Here is a 12,618-nt window from a genome sequence, read left to right on the forward strand (position 1 = left end):
CCTGGCGGTCATCCGGCTTTCCGACATGCTCGGATCGTCCATCCGGTGTCATCTAGCAGGATTTTTTCGCACTTTCATTTAAACGGACTTCGTACGACAATGCGAGTGGAAACTCTTTATTACTTTGACAATGGAGAGGCATGCTGGGTGCGATCATACCAGCACAAATGCACTGGATCCCATCAGAACTCCGAAGCTAAGCGTGCTTGGGCGAGAGTAGTACTAGGATGGGTGACCTCCTGGGAAGTCCTCGTGTTGCACCCCTGTCACTTTTTTCGGCTATCTACCACTTTTTTCGAACAATCTTTCGGTTCTTGAACATCGATGCGAACTGATACGCACGTTTAGTGCGACGCCTCCTACGTTTCGGTTGGGATCTTTTTATTTTCTGCCGGATAGTGAATTCAAATACGTCCGGTCTTTATTATGGCGGGGTGATAGTGTCGTTTGATTCGATAAACGGAATTCGTTCTGACATTTCATTTGCGGTCAAATTATAGCGGGGGTTTGTTCAGATTCAGTAACGTACAGGCTATAGCGGATGAGTGTACTAGTGGATGCGAGTCATGAATCCGGTCGGAAGGTGTTTACTGGCCGTGAGCTACCCTTGGTGCACAAATATCGTTCCGACGATAACTTTTGATCCGCCCGTCAGATCGTGGCGATTCTTATATTGATTCGGGGGTAATCGGGAAGATTCATCGCGCGATGACAGCCCTGGCGGTCATCCGGCTTCCCGACATGCTCGGATCGTCCATACGATGTCATCTAGCAGGATTTTTTCGCACTTTCATTTAAACGGACTTCGTACGACAATGTAAGTGGAAACTCTTTATTACTTTGACATTGGAGAGGCATGCTGGGTGCGATCATACCAGCACAAATGCACTGGATCCCATCAGAACCCCGAAGTTAAGCGTGCTTGGGCGAGAGTAGTACTAGGATGGGTGACCTCCTGGGAAGTCCTCGTGTTGCACCCCTGTCACTTTTTTCGGCTTTCTACCACTTTTTTCGAACAATCTTTCGGTTCTGGAATATCGAAGCGAACTGAAACGCACGTTTAGTGCGTCGCCTCCTAGGTTTCGGTTCGGATCTTTTTATTTTCTTCCGGATGGTGAATTCGAAGACGTCCGGTCTTTATTATGGCGGGGTGATACTGTCGTTTGATTCGATAAACGGAATTCGTTCTGACATTTCATTTGCGGTCAAATTATAGCGGGGGTTTGTTCAGATTCAGTGACGTACAGGCTATAGCGGATGAGTGTACTAGTGGATGCGAGTCATGAATCCGGTCGGAAGGTGTTTACTGGCCGTGAGCTACCCTTGGTGCACAAATATCGTTCCGACGATAACTTTTGATCCGCCCGTCAGATCGTCGCGATTCTTATATTGATTCGGGGGTACTCGAGAAGATTCATCGCGCGATGACAGCCCTGGCGGTCATCCGGCTTTCCGACATGCTCGGATCGTCCATCCGGTGTCATCTAGCAGGATTTTTTCGCACTTTCATTTAAACGAACTTCGTACGACAATGCGAGTGGAAACTCTTTATTACTTTGACAATGGAGAGGCATGCTGGGTGCGATCATACCAGCACAAATGCACTGGATCCCATCAGAACTCCGAAGTTAAGCGTGCTTGGGCGAGAGTAGTACTAGGATGGGTGACCTCCTGGGAAGTCCTCGTGTTGCACCCCTGTCACTTTTTTCGGCTATCTACCACTTTTTTCGAACAATCTTTCGGTTCTGGAACATCGATGCGAACTGAAACGCACGTTTAGTGCGTCGCCTCCTACGTTTCGGTTCGGATCTTTTTATTTTCTTCCGGATGGTGAATTCAAAGACGTCCGGTCTTTATTATGGCGGGGTGATAGTGTCGTTTGATTCGATAAACGGAATTCGTTCTGACATTTCATTTGCGGTCAAATTATAGCGGGGGTTTGTTCAGATTCAGTGACGTACAGGCTATAGCGGATGAGGGTACTAGTGGATGCGAGTCATGAATCCGGTCGGAAGGTGTTTACTGGCCGTGAGCTACCCTTGGTGCACAAATATCGTTCCGACGATAACTTTTGATCCGCCCGTCAGATCGTGGCGATTCTTATATTGATTCGGCGGTACTCGGGAAGATTAATCGCGCGATGACAGCCTTGGCGGTCATCCGGCTTTCCGACATGCTCGGATCGTCCATCCGGTGTCATCTAGCAGGATTTTTTCGCACTTTCATTTAAACGGACTTCGTACGACAATGCGAGTGGAAACTCTTTATTACTTTGACAATGGAGAGGCATGCTGGGTGCGATCATACCAGCACAAATGCACTGGATCCCATCAGAACTCCGAAGTTAAGCGTGCTTGGGCGAGAGTAGTACTAGGATGGGTGACATCCTGGGAAGTCCTCGTGTTGCACCCCTGTCACTTTTTTCGGCTATCTACCACTTTTTTCGAACAATCTTTCGGTTCTGGAACATCGATGCGAACTGAAACGCACGTTTAGTGCGACGCCTCCTACGTTTCGGTTGGGATCTTTTTATTTTCTGCCGGATAGTGAATTCAAATACGTCCGGTCTTTATTATGGCGGGGTGATAGTGTCGTTTGATTCGATAAACGGAATTCGTTCTGACATTTCATTTGCGGTCAAATTATAGCGGGGGTTTGTTCAGATTCAGTAACGTACAGGCTATAGCGGATGAGTGTACTAGTGGATGCGAGTCATGAATCCGGTCGGAAGGTGTTTACTGGCGGTGAGCTACCCTTGGTGCACAAATATCGTTCCGACGATAACTTTTGATCCGCCCGTCAGATCGTGGCGATTCTTATATTGATTCGGGGGTACTCGGGAAGATTCATCGCGCGATGACAGCCCTGGCAGTCATCCGGCTTCCCGACATGCTCGGATCGTCCATCCGGTGTCATCTAGCAGGATTTTTTCGCACTTTCATTTAAACGGACTTCGTACGACAATGCGAGTGGAAACTCTTTATTACTTTGACAATGGAAAGGCATGCTGGGTGCGATCATACCAGCACAAATGCACTGGATCCCATCAGAACTCCGAAGTTAAGCGTGCTTGGGCGAGAGTAGTACTAGGATGGGTGACCTCCTGGGAAGTCCTCGTGTTGCACCCCTGTCACTTTTTTCGGCTATCGACCACTTTTTTCGAACAATCTTTCGGTTCTGGAACATCGATGCGAACTGAAACGCACGTTTAGTGCGTCGCCTCCTACGTTTCGGTTCGGATCTTTTTATTTTCTTCCGGATGGTGAATTCAAAGACGTCCGGTCTTTATTATGGCGGGGTGATAGTGTCGTTTGATTCGATAAACGGAATTCGTTCTGACATTTCATTTGCGGTCAAATTATAGCGGGGGTTTGTTCAGATTCAGTGACGTACAGGCTATAGCGGATGAGTGTACTAGTGGATGCGAGTCATGAATCCGGTCGGAAGGTGTTTACTGGCCGTGAGCTACCCTTGGTGCACAAATATCGTTCCGACGATAACTTTTGATCCGCCCGTCAGATCGTAGCGATTCTTATATTGATTCGGGGGTAGTCGGGAAGATTAATCGCGCGATGACAGCCCTTGCGGCCATCCGGCTTCCCGACATGCTCGGATCGTCCATCCGGTGTCATCTAGCAGGATTTTTTTGCACTTTCATTTAAACGGACTTCGTACGACAATGCGAGTGGAAACTCTTTATTACTTTGACAATGGAGAGGCATGCTGGGTGCGATCATACCAGCACAAATGCACTGGATCCCATCAGAACTCCGAAGTTAGGCGTGCTTGGGCGAGAGTAGTACTAGGATGGGTGACCTCCTGGGAAGTCCTCGTGTTGCACCCCTGTCACTTTTTTCGGCTATCTACCACTTTTTTCGAACAATCTTTCGGTTCTGGAACATCGATGCGAACTGAAACGCACGTTTAGTGCGTCGCCTCCTACGTTTCGGTTCGGATCTTTTTATTTTCTTCCGGATGGTGAATTCAAAGACGTCCGGTCTTTATTATGGCGGGGTGATAGTGTCGTTTGATTCGATAAACGGAATTCGTTTTGACATTTCATTTGCGGTCAAATTATAGCGGGGGTTTGTTCAGATTCAGTGACGTACAGGCTATAGCGGATGAGTGTACTAGTGGATGCGAGTCATGAATCCGGTCGGAAGGTGTTTACTGGCCGTGAGCTACCCTTGGTGCACAAATATCGTTCCGACGATAACTTTTGATCCGCCCGTCAGATCGTGGCGATTCTTATATTGATTCGGGGGTACTCGGGAAGATTCATCGCGCGATGACAGCCCTGGCGGTCATCCGGCTTTCCGACATGCTCGGATCGTCCATCCGGTGACATCTAGCAGGATTTTTTCGCACTTTCATTTAAACGGACTTCGTACGACAATGCGAGTGGAAACTCTTTATTACTTTGACAATGGAGAGGCATGCTGGGTGCGATCATACCAGCACAAATGCACTGGATCCCATCAGAACTCCGAAGTTAAGCGAGCTTGGGCGAGAGTAGTACTAGGATGGGTGACCTCCTGGGAAGTCCTCGTGTTGCACCCCTGTCACTTTTTTCGGCTATCTACCACTTTTTTCGAACAATCTTTCGGTTCTGGAACATCGATGCGAACTGAAACGCACGTTTAGTGCGTCGCCTCCTACGTTTCGGTTCGGATCTTTTTATTTTCTTCCGGATGGTGAATTCAAAGACGTCCGGTCTTTATTATGGCGGGGTGATAGTGTCGTTTGATTCGATAAACGGAATTCGTTTTGACATTTCATTTGCGGTCAAATTATAGCGGGGGTTTGTTCAGATTCAGTGACGTACAGGCTATAGCGGATGAGTGTACTAGTGGATGCGAGTCATGAATCCGGTCGGAAGGTGTTTACTGGCCGTGAGCTACCCTTGGTGCACAAATATCGTTCCGACGATAACTTTTGATCCGCCCGTCAGATCGTGGCGATTCTTATATTGATTCGGGGGTAATCGGGAAGATTCATCGCGCGATGACAGCCCTGGCGGTCATCCGGCTTCCCGACATGCTCGGATCGTCCATACGATGTCATCTAGCAGGATTTTTTCGCACTTTCATTTAAACGGACTTCGTACGACAATGTAAGTGGAAACTCTTTATTACTTTGACATTGGAGAGGCATGCTGGGTGCGATCATACCAGCACAAATGCACTGGATCCCATCAGAACCCCGAAGTTAAGCGTGCTTGGGCGAGAGTAGTACTAGGATGGGTGACCTCCTGGGAAGTCCTCGTGTTGCACCCTGTCACTTTTTTCGGCTTTCTACCACTTTTTTCGAACAATCTTTCGGTTCTGGAATATCGAAGCGAACTGAAACGCACGTTTAGTGCGTCGCCTCCTAGGTTTCGGTTCGGATCTTTTTATTTTCTTCCGGATGGTGAATTCGAAGACGTCCGGTCTTTATTATGGCGGGGTGATACTGTCGTTTGATTCGATAAACGGAATTCGTTCTGACATTTCATTTGCGGTCAAATTATAGCGGGGGTTTGTTCAGATTCAGTGACGTACAGGCTATAGCGGATGAGTGTACTAGTGGATGCGAGTCATGAATCCGGTCGGAAGGTGTTTACTGGCCGTGAGCTACCCTTGGTGCACAAATATCGTTCCGACGATAACTTTTGATCCGCCCGTCAGATCGTCGCGATTCTTATATTGATTCGGGGGTACTCGAGAAGATTCATCGCGCGATGACAGCCCTGGCGGTCATCCGGCTTTCCGACATGCTCGGATCGTCCATCCGGTGTCATCTAGCAGGATTTTTTCGCACTTTCATTTAAACGAACTTCGTACGACAATGCGAGTGGAAACTCTTTATTACTTTGACAATGGAGAGGCATGCTGGGTGCGATCATACCAGCACAAATGCACTGGATCCCATCAGAACTCCGAAGTTAAGCGTGCTTGGGCGAGAGTAGTACTAGGATGGGTGACCTCCTGGGAAGTCCTCGTGTTGCACCCCTGTCACTTTTTTCGGCTATCTACCACTTTTTTCGAACAATCTTTCGGTTCTGGAACATCGATGCGAACTGAAACGCACGTTTAGTGCGTCGCCTCCTACGTTTCGGTTCGGATCTTTTTATTTTCTTCCGGATGGTGAATTCAAAGACGTCCGGTCTTTATTATGGCGGGGTGATAGTGTCGTTTGATTCGATAAACGGAATTCGTTCTGACATTTCATTTGCGGTCAAATTATAGCGGGGGTTTGTTCAGATTCAGTGACGTACAGGCTATAGCGGATGAGGGTACTAGTGGATGCGAGTCATGAATCCGGTCGGAAGGTGTTTACTGGCCGTGAGCTACCCTTGGTGCACAAATATCGTTCCGACGATAACTTTTGATCCGCCCGTCAGATCGTGGCGATTCTTATATTGATTCGACGGTACTCGGGAAGATTAATCGCGCGATGACAGCCTTGGCGGTCATCCGGCTTTCCGACATGCTCGGATCGTCCATCCGGTGTCATCTAGCAGGATTTTTTCGCACTTTCATTTAAACGGACTTCGTACGACAATGCGAGTGGAAACTCTTTATTACTTTGACAATGGAGAGGTATGCTGGGTGCGATCATACCAGCACAAATGCACTGGATCCCATCAGAACTCCGAAGTTAAGCGTGCTTGGGCGAGAGTAGTACTAGGATGGGTGACATCCTGGGAAGTCCTCGTGTTGCACCCCTGTCACTTTTTTCGGCTATCTACCACTTTTTTCGAACAATCTTTCGGTTCTGGAACATCGATGCGAACTGAAACGCACGTTTAGTGCGACGCCTCCTACGTTTCGGTTGGGATCTTTTTATTTTCTGCCGGATAGTGAATTCAAATACGTCCGGTCTTTATTATGGCGGGGTGATAGTGTCGTTTGATTCGATAAACGGAATTCGTTCTGACATTTCATTTGCGGTCAAATTATAGCGGGGGTTTGTTCAGATTCAGTAACGTACAGGCTATAGCGGATGAGTGTACTAGTGGATGCGAGTCATGAATCCGGTCGGAAGGTGTTTACTGGCGGTGAGCTACCCTTGGTGCACAAATATCGTTCCGACGATAACTTTTGATCCGCCCGTCAGATCGTGGCGATTCTTATATTGATTCGGGGGTACTCGGGAAGATTCATCGCGCGATGACAGCCCTGGCGGTCATCCGGCTTCCCGACATGCTCGGATCGTCCATCCGGTGTCATCTAGCAGGATTTTTTCGCACTTTCATTTAAACGGACTTCGTACGACAATGCGAGTGGAAACTCTTTATTACTTTGACAATGGAAAGGCATGCTGGGTGCGATCATACCAGCACAAATGCACTGGATCCCATCAGAACTCCGAAGTTAAGCGTGCTTGGGCGAGAGTAGTACTAGGATGGGTGACCTCCTGGGAAGTCCTCGTGTTGCACCCCTGTCACTTTTTTCGGCTATCGACCACTTTTTTCGAACAATCTTTCGGTTCTGGAACATCGATGCGAACTGAAACGCACGTTTAGTGCGTCGCCTCCTACGTTTCGGTTCGGATCTTTTTATTTTCTTCCGGATGGTGAATTCAAAGACGTCCGGTCTTTATTATGGCGGGGTGATAGTGTCGTTTGATTCGATAAACGGAATTCGTTCTGACATTTCATTTGCGGTCAAATTATAGCGGGGGTTTGTTCAGATTCAGTGACGTACAGGCTATAGCGGATGAGTGTACTAGTGGATGCGAGTCATGAATCCGGTCGGAAGGTGTTTACTGGCCGTGAGCTACCCTTGGTGCACAAATATCGTTCCGACGATAACTTTTGATCCGCCCGTCAGATCGTAGCGATTCTTATATTGATTCGGGGGTAGTCGGGAAGATTAATCGCGCGATGACAGCCCTTGCGGCCATCCGGCTTCCCGACATGCTCGGATCGTCCATCCGGTGTCATCTAGCAGGATTTTTTTGCACTTTCATTTAAACGGACTTCGTACGACAATGCGAGTGGAAACTCTTTATTACTTTGACAATGGAGAGGCATGCTGGGTGCGATCATACCAGCACAAATGCACTGGATCCCATCAGAACTCCGAAGTTAGGCGTGCTTGGGCGAGAGTAGTACTAGGATGGGTGACCTCCTGGGAAGTCCTCGTGTTGCACCCCTGTCACTTTTTTCGGCTATCTACCACTTTTTTCGAACAATCTTTCGGTTCTGGAACATCGATGCGAACTGAAACGCACGTTTAGTGCGTCGCCTCCTACGTTTCGGTTCGGATCTTTTTATTTTCTTCCGGATGGTGAATTCAAAGACGTCCGGTCTTTATTATGGCGGGGTGATAGTGTCGTTTGATTCGATAAACGGAATTCGTTTTGACATTTCATTTGCGGTCAAATTATAGCGGGGGTTTGTTCAGATTCAGTGACGTACAGGCTATAGCGGATGAGTGTACTAGTGGATGCGAGTCATGAATCCGGTCGGAAGGTGTTTACTGGCCGTGAGCTACCCTTGGTGCACAAATATCGTTCCGACGATAACTTTTGATCCGCCCGTCAGATCGTGGCGATTCTTATATTGATTCGGGGGTACTCGGGAAGATTCATCGCGCGATGACAGCCCTGGCGGTCATCCGGCTTTCCGACATGCTCGGATCGTCCATCCGGTGACATCTAGCAGGATTTTTTCGCACTTTCATTTAAACGGACTTCGTACGACAATGCGAGTGGAAACTCTTTATTACTTTGACAATGGAGAGGCATGCTGGGTGCGATCATACCAGCACAAATGCACTGGATCCCATCAGAACTCCGAAGTTAAGCGTGCTTGGGCGAGAGTAGTACTAGGATGGGTGACCTCCTGGGAAGTCCTCGTGTTGCACCCCTGTCACTTTTTTCGGCTATCTACCACTTTTTTCGAACAATCTTTCGGTTCTGGAACATCGATGCGAACTGAAACGCACGTTTAGTGCGTCGCCTCCTACGTTTCGGTTCGGATCTTTTTATTTTCTTCCGGATGGTGAATTCAAAGACGTCCGGTCTTTATTATGGCGGGGTGATAGTGTCGTTTGATTCGATAAACGGAATTCGTTTTGACATTTCATTTGCGGTCAAATTATAGCGGGGGTTTGTTCAGATTCAGTGACGTACAGGCTATAGCGGATGAGTGTACTAGTGGATGCGAGTCATGAATCCGGTCGGAAGGTGTTTACTGGCCGTGAGCTAACCTTGGTGCACAAATATCGTTCCGACGATAACTTTTGATCCGCCCGTCAGATCGTGGCGATTCTTATATTGATTCGGGGGTAATCGGGAAGATTCATCGCGCGATGACAGCCCTGGCGGTCATCCGGCTTCCCGACATGCTCGGATCGTCCATACGATGTCATCTAGCAGGATTTTTTCGCACTTTCATTTAAACGGACTTCGTACGACAATGTAAGTGGAAACTCTTTATTACTTTGACATTGGAGAGGCATGCTGGGTGCGATCATACCAGCACAAATGCACTGGATCACATCAGAACCCCGAAGTTAAGCGTGCTTGGGCGAGAGTAGTACTAGGATGGGTGACCTCCTGGGAAGTCCTCGTGTTGCACCCCTGTCACTTTTTTCGGCTTTCTACCACTTTTTTCGAACAATCTTTCGGTTCTGGAATATCGAAGCGAACTGAAACGCACGTTTAGTGCGTCGCCTCCTAGGTTTCAGTTCGGATCTTTTTATTTTCTTCCGGATGGTGAATTCGAAGACGTCCGGTCTTTATTATGGCGGGGTGATAGTGTCGTTTGATTCGATAAACGGAATTCGTTCTGACATTTCATTTGCGGTCAAATTATAGCGGGGGTTTGTTCAGATTCAGTGACGTACAGGCTATAGCGGATGAGTGTACTAGTGGATGCGAGTCATGAATCCGGTCGGAAGGTGTTTACTGGCCGTGAGCTACCCTTGGTGCACAAATATCGTTCCGACGATAACTTTTGATCCGCCCGTCAGATCGTCGCGATTCTTATATTGATTCGGGGGTACTCGGGAAGATTCATCGCGCGATGACAGCCCTGGCGGTCATCCGGCTTCCCGACATGCTCGGATCGTCCATCCGATGGCATCTAGCAGGATTTTTTCGCACTTTCATTTAAACGGACTTCGTACGACAATGCGAGTGAAACTCTTTATTACTTTGACAATGGAGAGGCATGCTGGGTGCGATCATACCAGCACAAATGCACTGGATCCCATCAGAACTCCGAAGGTAAGCGTGCTTGGGCGAGAGTAGTACTAGGATGGGTGACCTCCTGGGAAGTCCTCGTGTTGCACCCCTGTCACTTTTTTCGGCTATCTACCACTTTTTTCGAACAATCTTTCGGTTCTGGAACATCGATGCGAACTGAAACGCACGTTTAGTGCGTCGCCTCCTACGTTTCGGTTCGGATCTTTTTATTTTCTTCCGGATGGTGAATTCAAAGACGTCCGGTCTTTATTATGGCGGGGTGATAGTGTCGTTTGATTCGATAAACGGAATTCGTTCTGACATTTCATTTGCGGTCAAATTATAGCGGGGGTTTGTTCAGATTCAGTGACGTACAGGCTATAGCGGATGAGTGTACTAGTGGATGCGAGTCATGAATCCGGTCGGAAGGTGTTTACTGGCCGTGAGCTACCCTTGGTGCACAAATATCGTTCCGACGATAACTTTTGATCCGCCCGTCAGATCGTGGCGATTCTTATATTGATTCGGGGGTACTCGGGAAGATTCATCGCGCGATGACAGCCCTGGCGGTCATCCGGCTTTCCGACATGCTCGGATCGTCCATCCGGTGTCATCTAGCAGGATTTTTTCGCACTTTCATTTAAACGGACTTCGTACGACAATGCGAGTGGAAACTCTTTATTACTTTGACAATGGAGAGGCATGCTGGGTGCGATCATACCAGCACAAATGCACTGGATCCCATCAGAACTCCGAAGTTAAGCGTGCTTGGGCGAGAGTAGTACTAGGATGGGTGACCTCCTGGGAAGTCCTCGTGTTGCACCCCTGTCACTTTTTTCGGCTATCTACCACTTTTTTCGAACAATCTTTCGGTTCTGGAACATCGATGCGAACTGAAACGCACGTTTAGTGCGACGCCTCCTACGTTTCGGTTGGGATCTTTTTATTTTCTGCCGGATAGTGAATTCAAATACGTCCGGTCTTTATTATGGCGGGGTGATAGTGTCGTTTGATTCGATAAACGGAATTCGTTCTGACATTTCATTTGCGGTCAAATTATATCGGGGGTTTGTTCAAATTCAGTAACGTACAGGCTATAGCGGATGAGTGTACTAGTGGATGCGAGTCATGAATCCGGTCGGAAGGTGTTTACTGGCCGTGAGCTACCCTTGGTGCACAAATATCGTTCCGACGATAACTTTTGATCCGCCCGTCAGATCGTGGCGATTCTTATATTGATTCGGGGGTAATCGGGAAGATTCATCGCGCGATGACAGCCCTGGCGGTCATCCGGCTTCCCGACATGCTCGGATCGTCCATACGATGTCATCTAGCAGGATTTTTTCGCACTTTCATTTAAACGGACTTCGTACGACAATGTAAGTGGAAACTCTTTATTACTTTGACATTGGAGAGGCATGCTGGGTGCGATCATACCAGCACAAATGCACTGGATCACATCAGAACCCCGAAGTTAAGCGTGCTTGGGCGAGAGTAGTACTAGGATGGGTGACCTCCTGGGAAGTCCTCGTGTTGCACCCCTGTCACTTTTTTCGGCTTTCTACCACTTTTTTCGAACAATCTTTCGGTTCTGGAATATCGAAGCGAACTGAAACGCACGTTTAGTGCGTCGCCTCCTAGGTTTCAGTTCGGATCTTTTTATTTTCTTCCGGATGGTGAATTCGAAGACGTCCGGTCTTTATTATGGCGGGGTGATAGTGTCGTTTGATTCGATAAACGGAATTCGTTCTGACATTTCATTTGCGGTCAAATTATAGCGGGGGTTTGTTCAGATTCAGTGACGTACAGGCTATAGCGGATGAGTGTACTAGTGGATGCGAGTCATGAATCCGGTCGGAAGGTGTTTACTGGCCGTGAGCTACCCTTGGTGCACAAATATCGTTCCGACGATAACTTTTGATCCGCCCGTCAGATCGTCGCGATTCTTATATTGATTCGGGGGTACTCGGGAAGATTCATCGCGCGATGACAGCCCTGGCGGTCATCCGGCTTCCCGACATGCTCGGATCGTCCATCCGATGGCATCTAGCAGGATTTTTTCGCACTTTCATTTAAACGGACTTCGTACGACAATGCGAGTGAAACTCTTTATTACTTTGACAATGGAGAGGCATGCTGGGTGCGATCATACCAGCACAAATGCACTGGATCCCATCAGAACTCCGAAGGTAAGCGTGCTTGGGCGAGAGTAGTACTAGGATGGGTGACCTCCTGGGAAGTCCTCGTGTTGCACCCCTGTCACTTTTTTCGGCTATCTACCACTTTTTTCGAACAATCTTTCGGTTCTGGAACATCGATGCGAACTGAAACGCACGTTTAGTGCGTCGCCTCCTACGTTTCGGTTCGGATCTTTTTATTTTCTTCCGGATGGTGAATTCAAAGACGTCCGGTCTTTATTATGGCGGGGTGATAGTGTCGTTT

At 48.2% G+C, this 12,618-nt stretch overlaps 18 non-coding genes across 18 annotated transcripts; all 18 read left to right on the forward strand.

The window, feature by feature from the left end:
* The first annotated feature begins 145 nt into the window (after nt 1–145).
* On the forward strand, nt 146–264 carry LOC143873078 (5S ribosomal RNA). Its single transcript, XR_013247801.1, has one exon. It is a non-coding gene; the product is annotated as a 5S ribosomal RNA (ribosomal RNA).
* Nucleotides 265–861: 597 nt separating this feature from the next.
* Nucleotides 862–980, forward strand: LOC143874137 (5S ribosomal RNA). Its single transcript, XR_013248827.1, has one exon. It is a non-coding gene; the product is annotated as a 5S ribosomal RNA (ribosomal RNA).
* Nucleotides 981–1,577: 597 nt separating this feature from the next.
* LOC143872287 (5S ribosomal RNA) lies at nt 1,578–1,696 on the forward strand. Its single transcript, XR_013247042.1, has one exon. It is a non-coding gene; the product is annotated as a 5S ribosomal RNA (ribosomal RNA).
* Nucleotides 1,697–2,293: 597 nt separating this feature from the next.
* On the forward strand, nt 2,294–2,412 carry LOC143874514 (5S ribosomal RNA). Its single transcript, XR_013249191.1, has one exon. It is a non-coding gene; the product is annotated as a 5S ribosomal RNA (ribosomal RNA).
* Nucleotides 2,413–3,009: 597 nt separating this feature from the next.
* On the forward strand, nt 3,010–3,128 carry LOC143872288 (5S ribosomal RNA). Its single transcript, XR_013247043.1, has one exon. It is a non-coding gene; the product is annotated as a 5S ribosomal RNA (ribosomal RNA).
* Nucleotides 3,129–3,725: 597 nt separating this feature from the next.
* On the forward strand, nt 3,726–3,844 carry LOC143874070 (5S ribosomal RNA). The gene has a single exon (XR_013248760.1). It is a non-coding gene; the product is annotated as a 5S ribosomal RNA (ribosomal RNA).
* Nucleotides 3,845–4,441: 597 nt separating this feature from the next.
* LOC143873818 (5S ribosomal RNA) lies at nt 4,442–4,560 on the forward strand. Its single transcript, XR_013248516.1, has one exon. It is a non-coding gene; the product is annotated as a 5S ribosomal RNA (ribosomal RNA).
* Nucleotides 4,561–5,157: 597 nt separating this feature from the next.
* On the forward strand, nt 5,158–5,276 carry LOC143874206 (5S ribosomal RNA). Its single transcript, XR_013248894.1, has one exon. It is a non-coding gene; the product is annotated as a 5S ribosomal RNA (ribosomal RNA).
* A 596-nt stretch (nt 5,277–5,872) lies between these two features.
* Nucleotides 5,873–5,991, forward strand: LOC143872289 (5S ribosomal RNA). The gene has a single exon (XR_013247044.1). It is a non-coding gene; the product is annotated as a 5S ribosomal RNA (ribosomal RNA).
* Nucleotides 5,992–6,588: 597 nt separating this feature from the next.
* On the forward strand, nt 6,589–6,707 carry LOC143874516 (5S ribosomal RNA). The gene has a single exon (XR_013249193.1). It is a non-coding gene; the product is annotated as a 5S ribosomal RNA (ribosomal RNA).
* A 597-nt stretch (nt 6,708–7,304) lies between these two features.
* Nucleotides 7,305–7,423, forward strand: LOC143872291 (5S ribosomal RNA). The gene has a single exon (XR_013247046.1). It is a non-coding gene; the product is annotated as a 5S ribosomal RNA (ribosomal RNA).
* A 597-nt stretch (nt 7,424–8,020) lies between these two features.
* LOC143874071 (5S ribosomal RNA) lies at nt 8,021–8,139 on the forward strand. The gene has a single exon (XR_013248761.1). It is a non-coding gene; the product is annotated as a 5S ribosomal RNA (ribosomal RNA).
* Nucleotides 8,140–8,736: 597 nt separating this feature from the next.
* LOC143872292 (5S ribosomal RNA) lies at nt 8,737–8,855 on the forward strand. The gene has a single exon (XR_013247047.1). It is a non-coding gene; the product is annotated as a 5S ribosomal RNA (ribosomal RNA).
* A 597-nt stretch (nt 8,856–9,452) lies between these two features.
* On the forward strand, nt 9,453–9,571 carry LOC143874652 (5S ribosomal RNA). Its single transcript, XR_013249324.1, has one exon. It is a non-coding gene; the product is annotated as a 5S ribosomal RNA (ribosomal RNA).
* A 596-nt stretch (nt 9,572–10,167) lies between these two features.
* LOC143873577 (5S ribosomal RNA) lies at nt 10,168–10,286 on the forward strand. The gene has a single exon (XR_013248281.1). It is a non-coding gene; the product is annotated as a 5S ribosomal RNA (ribosomal RNA).
* A 597-nt stretch (nt 10,287–10,883) lies between these two features.
* On the forward strand, nt 10,884–11,002 carry LOC143872293 (5S ribosomal RNA). Its single transcript, XR_013247048.1, has one exon. It is a non-coding gene; the product is annotated as a 5S ribosomal RNA (ribosomal RNA).
* A 597-nt stretch (nt 11,003–11,599) lies between these two features.
* Nucleotides 11,600–11,718, forward strand: LOC143874653 (5S ribosomal RNA). The gene has a single exon (XR_013249325.1). It is a non-coding gene; the product is annotated as a 5S ribosomal RNA (ribosomal RNA).
* Nucleotides 11,719–12,314: 596 nt separating this feature from the next.
* LOC143873578 (5S ribosomal RNA) lies at nt 12,315–12,433 on the forward strand. Its single transcript, XR_013248282.1, has one exon. It is a non-coding gene; the product is annotated as a 5S ribosomal RNA (ribosomal RNA).
* Nucleotides 12,434–12,618: the final 185 nt, after the last annotated feature.

The sequence above is a fragment of the Tasmannia lanceolata genome, unplaced genomic scaffold (assembly GCF_043159265.1).
Source record: "Tasmannia lanceolata isolate RefF3 unplaced genomic scaffold, GAP_Taslan_0.1 ptg000003l, whole genome shotgun sequence".
NCBI lineage: Eukaryota > Viridiplantae > Streptophyta > Magnoliopsida > Canellales > Winteraceae > Tasmannia > Tasmannia lanceolata.